The sequence below is a fragment of the Zophobas morio genome, unplaced genomic scaffold, assembly GCF_036711695.1.
Source record: "Zophobas morio isolate AGI-343-1 ecotype UQ-CSIRO unplaced genomic scaffold, CSIRO_AGI_Zmor_V1 ptg000006l, whole genome shotgun sequence".
Classification (NCBI taxonomy): Eukaryota; Metazoa; Arthropoda; class Insecta; order Coleoptera; family Tenebrionidae; genus Zophobas; species Zophobas morio.
This window is the reverse complement of record NW_026972111.1, coordinates 825,907-843,171: the sequence shown is the minus strand read 5'-3', so window position 1 is coordinate 843,171 and position 17,265 is coordinate 825,907. Positions and strand designations below refer to the sequence as shown.

The window sequence follows — 17,265 nt, the reverse complement described above, 5'->3', positions numbered from 1 at the left end:
TAATGGGTATATGTTTTATTTTGAAAACAGATATTAATGTCTTGAAAATTTTGACATCGGCAATTTGCAGCGAATATTTTGTCCGTCCTTAACACATAACACGCCGATAAGCTAAATTTGAAAATTACCAAACACTTTAGTTGTAAAAGTAGTATATACAGAGTCGAATTGCACACAAAATATTAATTAATCAACAGAATTCCATTCACAGATAACTGGTAATATTAATTTCTGGTGGAAAATATTTTAATACGTTTGGGTAGAATTTGAACATGGTCTGAGACAGCTCGCCATATCTTAGTATGCTTAATTTTCCATAAAGTATAACCAACATTGTAGTTAAAATGAGAAAACTATTGAGCATAGCACTAATTTAAATATTTGCGATATATCAAACGTATCTTCTACCCGGACAATTGTATTCACTCATTCCAGTATCCTTGATTATAAGTTGCTACATTAACTGACAAATAAAACGTTATACCTATTTACTTCTTCTACATCACTTCATCACGTTTGCTTAGTCCTCTGATCACGATTCATTACAAAAAATATCGGAAGTTGTAACCCCAATAAAAAATTGTAATCGATTAAGTATAACCTTTTTAGCGTAAGCATTTTAATTTTTGAGTTTAAACAAAAACATGGAAATAGCTATTTATCCAACACCTCTTGATTATAAGGTCATAAAATTGCCAATTTTGGACACATTAGAAGGCCCATAAGTCAATTTATTTAACACAAAGAAGTTCAACACATAAAATTAGAATTATATGAATCATTTGTCCAGTTTCAGATTAATATTTATATTGAAAGATAAAACATTATTTGCTTCTTGGTTTGTTACTTCAATGTTGTTCCCACGTTCATTTAGTCTTGTCTTCTCAATCTCAACAGTGACTGTCTTCTCAGTCTCAACACTGCTTTCCGCTCACGAATTTTCACCCAGGATCTTTTTAGCAATAATCGTTTTGGTGGAAATTGACTCTTCAACGTAGCCTTGTGCCACGCTTGTTGATTTCCATCGGCCATGATGTTGGAGCCTACCAAGATCAGCTCCAGCATTAGTAAAATTGCTGATGTGCGTCTCATACTGTGTCCTGTGTACAACTCTGCTTCTGGTGATTTCAAAAAATCTGCTACTATTGATGGTACTTTCGATAAACTATTTATTCCGATTGGCTGTACTGTGCATTTCTCACTTCTGTAGCACAAAAACAACTTGTCGTGAGAAACATTTTCAGTTCGCAGATACATATATTTTCTACAAATATTCAGCACATTAACGGAAAATCCTTCTTTCTTGATGGTAAAGCTGCGTGAAACATTTCTTTTTGTATCTGGTACAGATACCAACATATAGGATCCACTATCTTTTACGTTATCGATTGACATTGTCACTAATTCATTACATCGACAGCCACCTGATACACAAAAAATTAGTGCCACCTGTAATGTAAAAAATTAAATTACATTCTCAAATAACAAAATCGACTTACCTTCATCATCAAAAGCTTTGTGTTAGATTCCTCTACTAGAGACTGTTGAATATCCTCTCTTTCGAGAACTTTTGCTTTCTTTGGCTTGTGACTTTTAGATTCGTTCATATTGCGAAATATCTGCATTTTCGTGAAGCTTTAATGTCGCTCTTAACATGGAATATTTTGTCCACATTGAAGAGGCCGTAACTCTCTTGCTGACGTTAAAGAAGTAACCCAAGAGCACGTCTTCCCTTACACCAGAAACATTATTTTCTTGCTTCCAGTTATTGAAGTAATTTAATTACTTGTAATAAGCGTCCCTGGATTTCTTCGGTAACAAACTCGATGTAGCTTCTTTAACATCTTTCGCAAAACTTTCCTCTTTTTCAAAAATTTTCTCGATTTGACGTGAACAAACAATTTGTCGTGACAACCACACGGGAACCAATTCATAGGCTACCAGCTGTTAACGATATTGAATTTTTGAGATTTTCATAATGCTTTAAGTACTGTTACTGAAGGAGGTGTTGGATAAAACTATGTATTACAGTCGTGTCTTAACAGCAAATAAGTCGCTTAAGAAAAATTAGGCCACTCGAGCAAGCTCTCGTGCCTAAACATTTCTTTCGCGACTTATCTGCCTTATAAGACACTTGTATAATAAAGTTATTAATGTCGCTTACAATCACCAATGAAACAAAATTTTTGTAAAAAACATACATAACAATTGTGTTTTCTCTATTATTGAACAAAAAGAATTCCATGCATGGTACCGTTTAGTATTATTTACAAATTTGCTGAATCGATTTGTAAGAAGAATACGACAACTAAGAAATGGAAATATTTTTGGGTAAATACGTTATATGTTATGAAAAAAAAAATTATTAAAATTTAATTTTTCAGGACCCTTTCTTCCAGGGCATCCTAAATTATTGGTTGCAAAGGAATAATACAATTTAGTTATATAATCTATGTTTCCAGGTACTTAGGCCCCATTACGAAATCCAACACAATGATGCGAAATAACGAAGGTAACAAAATAAATCAAAAACTTCCACTATTCATAATTTGGTTTTAGCATTCTAACAAACTTAGATGTATTAATCTGAATTCTCGATAAACCTCTACAAATACCAAAAGAATAAGAATTGATAATTCGTTAAACTGACGTAAGAATTGTGATTCCATGAAGCAACGTTCGAATACAAAACTAAAATTACCAAAATGAGAAAATATTTTCGAAGATTCTTTATTATGTGTGAGTAAAATCTGCCATTATTTTTGCTTAATGTTGTGGACGTACTTTGTGCTGTTAAATACTAAATAATAATAATAGTGGGTTTATGTTTGTATATACACTTTTTCAGTGACAGACAAATTATCGGAAATTGACGTTTCTCAAAGAGCCTCCAGCTTAAAACAATCATGACATCATCCTTTGGCAGACCGCTTTGCGAATTTCTGTTACTATAAAAAATTCTGGCTTAAGAGGATTTTTTTTGGTCTAAATGTCATGCATGGAAAAGTATTCCAAAAATGTGATACGCCTTCTTTTATCTTATACAAAATGGATGACACGATCTTACGAAGGTATTTTAATCTCAGAGTCAACAAATGAAATACTCAGAGTAACTGTTGAAATATTTTAGGAAACATGGACTCAACCGAGTTCAACACTTTATTTAAAAAAAAAATGAAATTTCAGCAACAGCTACAAACGTTTTTTGATGTATTTTTGGATGAAGACAAGATTTTTGTACTGAAACTTAACGATGGCTTCCCAGCGTAATCGTCTTCGAAAAGCATGAAAAATAATAAAGATTTTTGGAAACTGGCAGAGGTATATTTTTTATGTTCAAATAAAAAATAACTATTTTACTGTTTATTACACAACTGTTATTTCTATTAATAATAGTTTGTAAAAACTTAAGTCTATTAATAATACATATATCTTTACAGGAATCGAAGGAAAACCTATAGTCAAAACGCCCCATCATTCTAATCCAGAAGAAAGTCAAATATGTAAACAAAAGTGTGCTACGTACGAGTATATGTAAAAAATCTATATCTGAACTTAGTGGTATACTTATGTTAAAAAGCATCTTCGAAAAATATATGTTTTTAATCTAGTTACATATGTGCAATTTTTCTAATTTTAGTAACAACTGTACTGCCATCTTTATTAAATTAGTTATAATCACACTCTCGTTTTATCTTACTCGACAATTAATGAATTATTGCAGATTAATTTACAAAACGGACCAAGTTTCGTTCTTAACAATAAAAATGATGAATTGAGTACCTACGAGACCATTTATCGTTGTTAAGTGACGGACGATTCAGTTTATACAAATAAGTTTTGATACGAGTAATGCACCGCATAATTCTAATCTCGGCAAGGTTACTGTTTTTAGAAGTGCGACGCGTGATTTTGTACCAAGTAGACGCACCGAATAATTGCTGCATTTGTCATTCGTCTGTACATATATGACCGCTCCGTACCCCTTCATACTGGCGTGGCAAAAACCGTGCAATTCAAAACCATTTATGTCGTTGAGATCGGAAATTCTTCTAGGAATGTGTAATTCGCGAAGATACAACAATTCCTTAATAAATTCACTCCACACATAGTAGATATCTTGTGGCACAGATTCATCCCATTCGATCTTTAACGACCATAATTTCTGTAATATCAATTTCCCCTTTAACATGACCGCCCCGATCAGATCTAATGGGTCGAATATCTGTGCAATGGTCGATAAAATAATTCGTTTGGTCACCTTTGATTTGACGTTGATCGGTTTTACGTCGTACCTAAGAACATCGGTTTTGGGGTCCCAAAGTAAACCCAAGGTTTTTGTCAATTCGCCATCGTCCAATTTTACTAAAGAGCCATGACTATTATCGGCGGTCGGAAGCACGGCTGGTACGTTTGAAGCCCATTTGCGTAATTCGAAACCTCCCTGTTTTAAGATCGCGGACATTTCCTCGCGAAGGGTAATTAATTCCGAAACCGTTTGGGCACCCGTTAACAAGTCGCCCATGTAAAAATCCCATTTGATTATCGTACTCGCTGTGGAGTACAGATCTTGATTTCGCGTGGCTAACTCGGACAAACAACGGGTCGCGATGAAGCTGGCCGGTTTCGTACCGTATGTCAAAGTGGTCAATCTGTACGTTAGTAATTTTTCGTCGGGTTCCTTACGCCATAGTATTCGCTGATAATCCGTGTCGCGCGGGTCGATTCGGATCTGCCTGTACATTTTCGCGATATCGGCCGTCACACAAACGGATGAATTCGAAACCTCTTCAAGATCTTCTTGAATTACCGGTCCGATCATTAAATTATCATTGAGACTTTTACCGGTCGTAGTTTTAAAGGAGGCGTCAAAAACCGTCCGCAAATTGGTTGTCGTACTAGATAATTTAAACACGGCGTGGTGCGGCAGGTAGTACGAGTTTTCTAAATTTATATTCGGATCCGGTATTAGTTCCATGTGGTTCATTTCCAGGTACTCCGCCATAAATTTCGAGTCCAGCTCCTTTAAATCCGATTGTCGCTGCATTTTATTTTCTAAAGATCGAAACCGATTGGGGGCACCTTGTTGGAATTTCCCAAGTCAGGCGGGGTGCACTTGAAAGGTAGGCGCGCCACGAACCGCCCGTGTACATCCCGCCATTGATTAAATACATATAGACAGACCCATGCTATTGTTTGGAGCGAACAAGCCAAAAGCCGGCGAACAAGAGATGGCGCACCGACATTCGGCCGTCAAACGCCGGCGAAAAGCTTGGACACCAATCACGCGCATAGGCAACCCAAATCACAGCAACAATACATTTAACAAATCTACCACTCGATAGAGGGCGACGAAAAAAATGTGTAAAAATCTCGTAGTAAGCATTGAAAAAATCGGTAATAAATTCAGTGAAGCATCTTTGTGCCTTAATTCTTATTGGTAAATTGGGATTTTGAATAGAGGTCGCAGGAAAATTTTGAATGGTTTTATGATTTATTTACATAATTTTCATATTTACAATGAATGTTTTTAATATATAATACAAGTTCTTGATATTATTTATTTTAATTACATTTAATAACCCATAAAACCACAAAAATCTTTTTTTAACACAAATTATATATCAATAAATTTTCAGTAGCGAGTTATCGATATACTTAATTGTATTTACATCATAAAATGTGAAAGAAAATGTCTGATTTTTGACTTTATGCGGCATATGTTACCCGTTTTTAAGATATATATGAATGCATATGTTTTGTCTTTAGTATATATCTGCCCGTCTCTAGTCTAATAAATTTTCTAAAAAAATATAGTAAGTTTTGAGAAAACGCATTTAAAAGCATTTTCCATTGTATTATTAGTAACAAAAGCGAGCACACGAAAGCATAGAAAAAAATTCCAATGTGTTATTTACATTTATTTTACTTCATACTGTGTCAAATTTGGCGTTTTACTGGATTTGAAGGAGTCCGGTAAAATAAAAAAAAACGGTTGTTGTGAAGGGGTTGTGACTTAGACACATTTATTTAGATTTCCCGTTTATTTCACTGCCCACATAACAAAACTTACATGACAACTTTATACATGGCCATGATCACATGGCAACTTCTTCTCTACCTTACACACATTCTCCCTTGTCTCTTCGTTGACTCCTCTATTTATCACTGGCAACTGACCATATTCTTACAAAATACAGAGGAGTCAGCGATTACAAAACATTTGGACAAGCAACCTAATTTAATATAGCTGACAAAACTATGGCGAAATGAAATTATAATGCAACAATAATGCAACAATAACCTACTTTACTTTACAACAACAAGTCCTATAAAGTGTTACTATGTGTTTAAACATTTTTGATGCCGATTTGCACGAATAAACAAATTAAAACATTTGCCAAACAGGGGTTGCTAACGATGTCAGAAAAAGTGACTCGATTTGAACTTTTTCTCAAAATAGTAATTATTTTATCGAATAAAAAAATATGTTGACAGTATGAAATAAAATCCATAACGACAAACGTCCGGTAACTCTTTTCGCAGTACTCGTTTCGAAATTAAAGACTCGGCTCCCTACGGTCGCCTCGTCCTGAAACATCTCACTCGTGCTGTAAAATTTGAGTTACCGGACCGTATTTATAATAATGTTAGCACTAACAAATATTTAAAATAACAAGTAATAATTTGTTTGTATTATTTATTTTTATTCATTATAATAATCCCATTTATTTATCAGAATCTTTTAAACGAAATAAAATCTAATCGACTAGAAATAACGGCAAAGTTGTGTTAGGCTCATCTGGCAACGTTGTCAATTATCTAAATGCTTACTATGAGATTTTTACACATTTTTTTCGTCGCCCTCTGTCGAGTGGTAGATTTATTAAATGTATTGTTGCTGTGATTTGGGTTATTTAATCAATGCCTTGTGTGACCACCACATCTTCAACTTTGTTATAAGCATTTCATCTGTATATGTCTATTTCACTTTCATCCTGGTACCGCACCAGCGCAACAAATCGCTTTTGACAGATGTTTCTTTTAACCTCTCTTTCGAGTTCTTGTACGAAAAACAATTTTAAAATTTAGAACAAAGATTCTATTTTAAGTGATGTAACCATAAAGGATCACAATTGCTGTCCAATAATTTACTATTCCTTTCGTTATCTACTGTGAATTATTTATAAAATCAAGCTGTCAACATCTTTCGTACGAAGTTAGTTCAGACATACTTCCTAAAATTTAGGCGCGCAAAATTCAAATAGTGATCAGGCAAGGATAGCTTGATTGTAATCTCTCTATGCAGAAAAGAGATGTGTGACAGGAGGATGTCGTCACAGGCTCTGCCAGGGAAAGAACACGGCGTGGTGGTATCTATTTATTATATGATCTAAGCATGTAACATGATATATAGGTTATAAGAACAGACATGACGTTTGTGTGAAATGATATTCCAACGCCTACTCTGAGTGATTTTTTAATTGAACACTCGTTACATAAAAAATGATCTCTTTTTATACACACAATATATATTTTTATTAGTGACCGAGACAGCAATAAAAACACGATCAAAAACAACCATGAATTTGTGTGTGATTTTCTACTCAATCTTTCAGATTGACAAATCTTCAAAAATCCTGGCTGTCTGGCCAATGTAGACTCTAAACGTCCAGAAACGATTTCACTTAATCCAGATCTCTGATCTGATGTACATCCTAACCGGTTTCGACCATAATTTCTTGCTGATTTCTCGGTTTTCAATTTTTCTTCTCTTCAATTTTACGAATTTAAATAAGTATTTCGATTTTTCAATTTTTCAAATTTGATTTTTATAAACTCTCAATTTTTAGATTTCTCAGTTAATCGATGTTTTGATTTTCCCATTTCTTGACTTTCGAGTGTTTCGATTTTCCTGTTCTTCAATTCTTTATTTTTTTGGTTTTTCAGGTTTTTGATTTTTCAATTTTTCGATTTTTTAAGGTTTCTATTTTTCGACTTCACTTTTTTGATTTTTAGATTTTTCAGTTTTTCGATATTTCAGTTTTGGAATTTTTCCATATTTCCATTTTTCAATCTTTTGATCTTTTAATTTTTCAAGATTTGTTAATCTTTCGATTTTTCGGCTTCCCGGTTTTAGATTTTTCGTTTGCTCAAATTTTCGATTTGTTAATTTTTCATTATCGAGATTTAATTGTTCAGTTTTTCGATTTACCAGTTTTTCAATTTTTTATTTTGGCTATTTCGGTTTCGCTTTTCCAATTTTTCAACTTTTAACTTTTTGTTTTTTCGATTTCTCAATTTCTCGATTTTTCGACGTCATGACTTTTCGATTTCTCGTTCTTTTGATCTTTCAATTTCTCAATTTTCCAATTTTTAACTTTTCGATTTTTTGATTTCAGCCTATTTGGGTTTCTCAATTATTCGACTTTTCGACTCCACGATTTCTTGATCTTTTGATTTTTCGATTTCTCGATTTTTCGATGATTCGATTTTTCAGTTATCCGATTTTTCTATTTTTCGATTTTTTAAACTTGGGAGTAAAAATCCATTGAGTTATTAACGATTGCAATGGATACTCAACATAAATAGTATATTATTAGCCAAGGTTGCAAGGCCAAGCATTCTAGACCGAGCGCAAATTAGAACCCGAGACGCGCAGCGTCGAGGGCTCTGAAGCGCTAGGTCTAGAAGTGGCTTTGCAACCGTGGTTAATATACTATTTTTTTCACTAGTAGACACCATAAGACAATAAATTGAAAAAATAAACGTTCAATTTTTTTACGCAACATGATTTTGTTTTGATTTCTAATCAAACTTAATCTAAATCTTCAACACAAAGAAAACCGTTTATACTTGTCGCTGAGTTAATCATTTTATCTTCTACCGTCTACCAACTATCATGCGTATACTCAAGTAATGTTTGTAGCACACATTTGTTCATTTTTTAAGAAATAATCACATCAAACATTGCGTACATAACCTCAATTTTTCTTTTTGAACCCGTGGTAGCAAAAGTTGAATTTGCTACCACTTGTTACGATTTTTTTTTGGAGTCGAGGGTGAAAGGGGCTTAGACGAAGTCTCGCTCGATGGTTTTAATCGGTCGTAGCGAACGCCTGTCACCGATCTCGACCTCTTTTTTTATTGCGGATTGTCGCCGGCAGCTCCGCCAAATTTTGAGTTTTTTTTGCCTCTACGAAGTAGTACTGGCGGGGACGGAGACGGCCAAGCGAGAGGTGGGGGTGCAAAGTGAGAGAAGAGTGAGAGTTGGTGCCGAGAAGAGGTGATTTGAGTTTGGCGAGGTTTGACCTGATGGTTTCCTTTCTTTTTTGAGAGTACTCAGTTCCATAGATTGATAGTGAGGCGTATCCCTTGTATAAGGTAAATTTCGTGCCTTTTGCCGCATGTAGGCTTATTGCTCCACCTGTAGGGTCCACGCCAGGGGCGAAGTTTCGGAGCCGTACAGAGGCGACGTAGAGGGCAGCGAAACGAGGGAAATTTGCTGGGCGTAGCGCCAGCTAGGAGACCCGGAGTTTTTGGATGATCGCGACGTCGAAGACGCGGACCTGGTGAGTTGAACATCGGGGGATCCAGGCCGCGGCAGGACTTGGTCAGCGCGTCGCCGTCGTCCTGTGGGAAGACTCCTGTTTTTTTGAGCTACGAGTAAAAGAACACGCCTTATCGCGATCGGAAATTTTCTTATCGTTTGTCGCCAGACCCAACCGTTTTTTTTCTGCGTCTCTCTCTTTCACTCTTTACATGCTTTTCAACGTTTTTTCAAATTTTCACGTACCCGCATAAATTTGATGGCGCCCAATTTTTTTTATTTGTGAAATAGTCAGCATTTCCTGTAACTAGCTAGTAGACCGTTGTTGCGTAGTAGTTCGTCAGTTCATTTGTTATGGTAATTCGTTACTGACATTAGTTGTAGTTTTGTTACCTTTTACTAACCTAGATAATTTTTTTTTGTACTAAAAGCCCTAAATATTTTAATTATTATACAGCTCGCCAAAATAATTAGCCTTTCATTCTGAATCAAAATCTCGGATCCACCTACCGGCTCTCCCGGAAGTGAGCACGGGCAAGTGTATCTTCCCTCGCTTTTATAGCAGAGACGACGTTTTAAGGTAACACACTAAATGAGTCGACATTTGCATGCGCCCTGGCTGCTAGTGAAAAATAACTATTTTTTTAATTATCACGTAGGTTTGCTGAAATATTGGTTGCACACCTCCAATATATTGATGTGTTTTTTTTTTCGGACTGAACATAGGGACTTTATGGTGTATTTAAAGAGTAGAATAATTGAATTTCTTCATGATCCCAGGTAACACCCTGGGCAAAAAAAAGACAGGGTAAAAATAATACATTTGTAACGATTGATAATTTTGTTCATAAACCTAAAATGATATAATTTTTTAAATACAACTAAAAAAGAAACAATAAATTATGTCGCCATACAATATAAAAGTGAATTTACCATACAGACATAATAATATTCTATGCTGATGTTATATTTACATTTAAGTTGTCATAAAGAAAGAATTCAAAAAACTTAAGTATTTGTTTTAATTTCGACCTCAACAACTTTTCTTCTTTTTCGTCTTTGACAAATTTTGCACATTGGCGACAATCTAATCTAGAGCTTCCAGAATTTTCTTCCCGTTTATTTACTATATTTTTTTCGGGACTTGACTTTATTTTAACTCAGTTTTCGTTTACGCACCCTAGTAAAACATAAGACGGTTAATTTTTCAACCTCCGCTGTGCTACAGTAAAAAAACACTATCTTCTTTTGCTTCAAATTTAGCGACTTTAACACTGCGCTATTATCTATGCAATGCAAATTCTGTTTCTCACATTTGTGTGGAAAGAAAAGTAGTAAGTAGTACTAGAAAAGAAATGGCTATTTCCAAAAAATTTCTGAATATAAAATCGATAACACCTTATCGTACACCAAAGCTGGTTAAACTAAACCGAAAAGTATCAAGGTTTAACATCAATAAAGGAGTATTGCGCAGCTCTATTTTAGGCTCAACTTTATTTTTGATTTTTATCAATGATAGCCACTATTATAGTTTAACTACAGTGCTTTATGTAGATGTTATAGGTAAGGCTCGAGTCTGCTGTGTGAGACAAATATACATATATGAAATGGCTAAATATAGAGTTATTTTTGCTACAACGAAGAAAATACTATCTAAACGTTTTAGATAAATTTTTCAACGTAAAAATCATTATTAAGTCCTAAAACCAAGCTTATCGATTTTGTTTATCGTTTTCCACCAACCACCAAGCGTTATTTGAACAAGGCACTGTTGTGTTAGTACACCATTTTGTAAACGAACTTGTTCCAATTGTACTTTATTATCAGAATTATATCCGGATGACATGTATTATTTCATGAGTAATTTTTTGCGCCTTAAAAATTAAATTGCGTATCTATTTTAAGAAACACTTGGAACACAAGTACTTGTACCTTGAACTGAAAAAGCACATTTGGGAAAAAACACGCTCAAAAAATTATTTCCTAAACATTTCATAGAAAACGGCAAATAAACATGTATAAAATAATAATTTTTAAAAACCATTTCTTGATAAACGTAATAAATGGCGCCTGGGAGGTAGACAACCAGTGATTCAGATTTTAAGAGTAAACACTCATTGTTTTTTGAAGTGGTAAATTTTGATCACGACATTTTTAAATGACCTACTTGAACTATAGGTATACATTTATAGACACGCTGTACAAAATAATACTAATTCTCTATTTATTATGTCTTACGTAAATTAGAGCATTCTGTTGGGTCAAGTAGGTATTTGGGAGAAATATACATATATTCATATATATAGGGTGTTTTAGCATTTGCTACATTCAAATTCAGAACTAAGAAAAATTTTAATTTCTAATAATTGTATGATTAAGAACAATTGCAATACTTCAGTTTCAGTTAACTAGTTGAAAATATGTCACATGATTTTAAAAAATTTCTCTATTATCTTATCAAAAACAAATAAGCAATTGAGTGCTCGCTATATATACATCGATGATTTTTTAGATAGGTTATTGTCAAAGTCTTGCAGTTAATCGTTTGTCTTTTATTGGTGATTGCAACTACAAATGGAGGAAACTGAGGTGAGTTCTTTTACTATACATATATCAATACATCTACTAGACAAACCCAAAAATTTCGATAACTTAGACTGAGTAACGGCAAGTTGAGAGAGATGTTCATAACGGTTTTGGTATTAAATAATATTAAGTTTTCATTTGTAAGATATATAAGATTTCTATGGGTTAAATCCTTTCGAATACTAAACAACAAGTATTCCGTACTGATGAGATCTCAGGAGGTCGAAACTCTAATCTCGAAATTTTTATCAATTTTCCGAGCCTTTTGTCTTCAAAATTCTTTGGGAATATATATATATAGATATATATGTCTTTAATGTATAGTCGACTTTTGCGCAGTTTTACTTTACTATTTTAGAGTCAAGTTAAAATTTTTTATACATGGAAGTGATTTCTGTTTCAATTGTTTGATAAATGTTATCATCATAGAGTTACATTTCGACAACCCTTCTCTTACCTTCAGAACCAAATACATACTAAATGTAACTTCTTTGTTAAATAAAGTAAATTTTGTAAAAATATAAATACATACTTAGGAAGGTACGTTTTATGAAGTAACTGTAACTCTGTTTTATAGCTAAAATAAATATAGTGATGTCTGATGTATTTAAAATACATATATTAATTAAAATTTACAATCAGATCGGATTACATTGTATATATTTTATTTTTATTCCACAATTTCTTTTCAAAGCAGTTGTTCGTTTACACCTTTCCAGGTTTTTAATAAAAGGGCCGGAACTACGGATGAGGGTAAAGAATACGAGGACGTGGTCCTCGCTAGTGTTCTACTAGATTTAGTAAATGACCCTTCCGTAAAGTACTTTAATATTTCATCCAACGACGGAGACTACGGTGCATTTGACGATTTGATTATTAAACTTGAATCGGATAAGATGAGCGATGAAGTACGAGTAAAAGCAATACAACTGAAGCATACCCAAAATACCCAAAAGAGAAAGCTGTCCACAGATAAATTGCGACAAGAAAATGGAGACTTCAGCATAAAAAAATATTTCAAAACTTTCCAAAAAACAAAGAAACCTGTAGATGAATTTATACTGTTTACCAATCGGCTGTTCAAATATGAGAAGGATGCAAAATTTCAGTTCGGAGAAGGTCTTCATATTAAACCTGTTAAATCTGAAGACAGCCTAAAACTTTCAGACGAAACAAGTGAAGTCTACCAATTTGAAATAGTAGAAGATAATCCGACGGTAGAAAATATTCAAGAATATAAAAACTTTTTCGGAAAATTTTATCTTTATACCAATCAATACAATCTTGAAAAACTGAAAAATGCAACTGCTAACAAATTCCGGGCAACTTATCCTTCAAGTGAGAACCTATTTAGTAAATTCATCGAAACAATATCTGCGTGGAACATGCAAGAAGGGAAAAAAGAAACACTAAACAAAATATGGACACAACGGGTAATTTCGCTGCAGCTTTTGTCACCTCAAATTAAGCTTCTCTCTTTCGGTTCAGTCAACGATAAAATGAAAATTTTTCGGGAAGCGATTTCCTTGTTTGATATTGCATTATTTGAAAAGGAATCAAGCGAAACGATCAAACTACTGTGGGGTGACGTTAGGGAAAACGAAAACATTGAAAAATTAAATCAAGTAAGGAAGAGGTATCTACCTGCAGTCAGTAATATCGATAAAAGCAACGTCAGCAGTATAGGTGCAGAGGCATTGAGTTTGTTGTTGTGGTTGACTGGCAAATGTCCTTTAATATTAGTTGACTGTAAAAATTTCGAAGAGGTGATTCAGCTCTGGCCAGACGCAAAGTTCGTATTGATCGGTCAAAGCAAAAATGGAGAGTGGATGAAAAAGTATTCCGTGTTCCAAAACCTATCACACTTGAGCAAGAAACAAGACCTGAGCAAAAAATTAATGCAAGAGTTTACCGTATCAATTCAAGGAAAGGACGAACTTGATCTTGTGACAGCTTTTGGCAGCGATGAAGGTTCTTTACAAAATGTTACAACTGATACTTTAGTGGAAATGGTTAACGGTCCATGCCATATAAGGGTGTGGGGACAAAAAATCTGCACAAATTTCAAACTAGAATAACTGTATTATAAAAGCAGGTATTAATAACGTGATCAACAACATTTATAAAAACAACTTTAAAGAACACAATCTGCACCATATCTACTTGCTTTACGAATTTTTGTTTTAACACGGCGCATTAAATTTGTAAAAGCCGATATTTTTGTTTGCCGTATTTTCAGCAGTATACGCTTCTTTAATTCTGCATCTGTCGAGGCTTCCCATCCATTTTCGTACCCATTTCTCTTTAGGTTTCTCCAAAAACGTTCAATTGGGCGTAGTTGAAGTACGTTGGGAACATTTTTGTCCTTAGGGATAAAAGGAATGCTTAACTCATTATATGCAGCAAAAACGTTAGCTGCGTAATGAGCTGTTGCCATGTCTGGCCAAAATACAAAATTGCCATCCGAATGCTTTTCTCTTATAAAGCGGACAAGTCGAGACCTAATGCACTGTTTTTCATAAATATCTGCATTAACAGAATTTCCAGATGGGCAAATAAACGCAGTAGAATGTCCACGTGACGAAATGGCCAACCAGACCAACAACTTGGACTGAAATTTTTTATAACGTTTGAATTTCACTTTATCATCTACTTCTTCTCCTTCCTTGCAATAGAAATGTTTATTGTTAGCAGTATCGCTACCATCAAAAGTGAAGTAGGATTCGTCATCGATGATTATTTCAGTTCCATTTGAGGGGGAAAAAGCGGATTCAGAAAGATGCCTTAATTTTCGTTTTTGTTCCAACTTTTGTTTTTCTGAATATTTAGGGGCGAATTTTCGCGTTGCAAGTTTGACATTATTCTCCTTTAATATGTTGCTAACATACTTTTTGTCAATTTTAAATTTCGGTCCAATCTTTCTTAGTGAAACACCAAGTTTACCGTGACTTTGATTGACTAAGGCTTCTCTCTTCTTCTGGGACATTTTTCTTGCTGGTCTTCCGCTTCCTACTTGTCTTTCTACCGAATTCCCATTCTCTACTCTTCTGCAAATGCTATAAGTTGTCCTTTTTGATATCCCCATTTAGAAGAAGTGATTAACGGTGAATGACTTTTTTAAATGCATAAGCCTTCTATAAAATTCGGCAATCACAGATCGGCGATCATTTTCATTTAAGTGTTCCATTATTACAAAAAATATTGAAACTTTCAAGAGGAACTAGGCATAACAATTTTTAACAACTGTAAAAAAATGTTATAACGTCAACCGTCATTTTTCTCAAAGCTAACTCGATTTTCGGTGAATTAAAATTTGTGCAGATTTTTTGTCCCCACACCCTTAGGTGGAGAAAAGGAAACACTACCGAAACCTTATGTACAACGATATATTTCGCGAAATGTTGTTAATAATACATATTTAGAAAAAGTTCACGAAAACACAATCATTATTTTAAATTGTGCGAATAATTTTGATAAAGTTAAAAGCAAACTCGACAAATGTGAATTAATTGACATTAATAACTTCTTACCGAAAAAAAAATCAGAATGGCGAAAATCTAACAAATAATGACTTTAACATTAATGAACCGAAGTTTAATAACAGAAATTACGTAGGTCACGATAACAAAAATAATTTTAGTTTAGATAAATCAAGTTTTGCTAACACACTTTACGTTGGTAGTAGACATTATAAAAATTCTGAACTTCAACAAATTTATAGCGAGGACACAGAAACAAAACAATTTCATTATTTTAAAGTTTTGAATGACGGAAATTTAGAATGGCTCTATACCAAAGGTGATGTTAGTGATGTAGAGGCTTACAAATTGCCCGACGAATATCCTATCGAAGAAAATGCCTTGTGGTGTTCTCGATTAGATTATAACGTCAATCTTTTAATTGGAGATCCGAGAATGGGTAAAACCGAATTAGTGAAAAGCCTAAAAAATAAATGTTCTCGCGAATATTGGACAGTGTTAATTAGTCCCAAGGATGTTAATTTATTTTTTCGCAATTCCGATTTCTCTAAAACGAAAAATTGTTCAGATTTATTTGTAAAATTCATCACAAATAAAAAATATGGGTCGCTCAAAAAACTAGATCTAATGTTTTTCGAAATGTGCATAAAGAAAAACAATGTAATTTACGTGTGGGACGCACTCGATGAAATACTTAATAAGAATTTAGATGCTGCTTTAAATATAATTCTCGATCTTTCAACAAAAGGGCTCCGTCAGTGGGTTACAAGCAGACGACATTTAAAATCAACTCTAGAAAATAAATTCAATTTGTTGTCACTTAGTATAAATCAATTTAACGAACAAGAACAAGAAAAATATATCAGAAAACGTCTAGAACCTATTAATTCAAAACACAGTATTGACGTAACGCTGGAAAAAATTAACTCTGCTTTTGCAATTGTAGAACACATAGATATACTAGGTATCCCTCTGCAAATATTCATGCTTACCGAACTGTTCCGTGAAAATAGCGAAAAATATTTGAAACTAATGGACAACACATTCGTCTTGACTGACCTTTACGAATATTTTATTCAGGAAAAATTTTATAACTTTTACAAATACAAAATGGGATACGATTTAGAAAATCCTACATTGGAAGATGAAGTCTGTGAAAAAAAAGAAAGGCTTCAGAGTGTTACGAAAGTGTGTCCTTTGCAGTAATGTTTGACGAAGAAATTATGCAGCGACTAAATATTAATTACGAAAAATGCCTAAAAAAACTTGTACGAAAGTATGCATCTGTGGGTCTTGTTAATGACTTTGAAAATAATGTTCCACGTTTTGTGCACAGTTCCTTCGCTGAATATCTAGTTGCTAGGTACTTTTCAAAAAATATTAATAATTTTAAGGACACAATTGCGGACTTGTTTTTTGACGCAAGGTATAATAACGTTCGATTCTTTTTTGACATGTTGTTGGCTAAAAATTCAAAAGCTCATATTGCCGTATTGTATAAACGTTACGAATTACTTAAAACATACGACGACGAAATTTTAAATCGCAAAGATAAAGGGGGCAGAAGTGCTTTACACTTGATTTCGTCCTGGGGGCAAAGACATCCGCGTGTAAAAGTAACGCATGTAAAACACAAGTGTATTGTGCATA

At 33.9% G+C, this 17,265-nt stretch overlaps 1 protein-coding gene and 1 long non-coding RNA gene across 4 annotated transcripts in view; both read left to right on the top strand.

Moving 5' to 3' along the window:
• LOC135123266 (uncharacterized) overlaps nt 1-17,265 on the top strand; it is a 151,988-nt gene that overhangs the window by 52,217 nt on the left and 82,506 nt on the right. The window contains exons 1-2 of one of the 3 annotated variants that reach the window (XR_010279585.1): nt 29-2,331; nt 2,385-2,512. The exons of 1 other annotated variant lie outside the window; for it this stretch is intronic. The gene's annotated coding sequence lies outside the window, so the exon portion shown is untranslated. Of the gene's footprint in view, nt 1-28; nt 2,332-2,384; nt 2,513-17,265 lie in introns of those variants that run through there. One more of the 3 variants, XR_010279584.1, reaches the window with a different exon arrangement.
• On the top strand, nt 8,548-10,562 carry LOC135122948 (uncharacterized). Its single transcript, XR_010279499.1, has 2 exons — nt 8,548-9,384; nt 9,434-10,562. It is a non-coding gene; the product is annotated as an uncharacterized LOC135122948 (long non-coding RNA).